The following is a 991-nucleotide window of genomic DNA, read 5'->3' on the forward strand; positions in this document are numbered from 1 at the left end:
CACCATTTGTTAAACAGACTTTTTCCCATGGGATATTCTCTTTTTTTTTTCCCCAGTGGTAATAGTATTCATTGTTTTTGTATCACACCCAGTGCTCCATGCAATGGGTGCCCTCCCTAATACCCACCACCTGGTTCCCCCAACCTCCCACGCCACGCCCCTTCAAAACCCTTTTCAGAGTCTAGTCTCTCATGGTTCACCTCCCCTTCTAATTTCCCTCAACTCCTTTCTCCTCTCCATCTTCCCTCCCATGGGATATTCTTACTTGTTTTGTCAAAGATTAGCTGCTCATATAGTTATGGGTTTTAATGTTTTCTTTTAAATAAGTCTGGATAGGAATTTATCAATTTTATCAATGTTTTGAAAGAACCAGCTCATGGTATCATTGATCTGTTTTACTGGGGGTTTTTTTGGTTCTCTTTTTGTTGTTATTGTTGTAGTTGTTTTGTTGTTTTTTCTTTGTTTTTATTCCTTGTGCTGGCTTTTAGGGTTCATTTGTTCTTTTTCTATATCTTTCAGACGCAACTAGGGTTATTTACTTGAGATTTTTCTTCCTTCTTGAGTCAGGCTCATATTGCTATATACTTCTCTCTTAGTACACCTTTTTTTTGCATCATTGACTCATCCATTACTTAGTAGCATGTTGTCTAACATCCATATATTTGTGGTCTTTCCAAATTTTCTCTTGTGGTTGACTTTATGTTTGATAGTACTGTGGCCAGTACTGTGCACATGGGATCTTCAGAATAGATCATGTTCTAGGTAACAAATAAGGGCTTATCAAGTGCAAAAGGATTGAGATTATAACATGATTATTTTCTTACTGCAGTGCTATGAAACTTGAAGTCAAGCACAAGAAAAAAAAATTGGAAACCCCTTAAATACTTAATACTTAAATACTTAAATACTTAAATCAGACAACAAAAAAAGAAATAAAAAACATCCAAATTGGCAAGGAAGAAGCCAAACATTCACTATTTGCAGATGGAAT

This window comes from Mustela nigripes, chromosome X, assembly GCF_022355385.1.
Source record: "Mustela nigripes isolate SB6536 chromosome X, MUSNIG.SB6536, whole genome shotgun sequence".
Classification (NCBI taxonomy): domain Eukaryota; kingdom Metazoa; phylum Chordata; class Mammalia; order Carnivora; family Mustelidae; genus Mustela; species Mustela nigripes.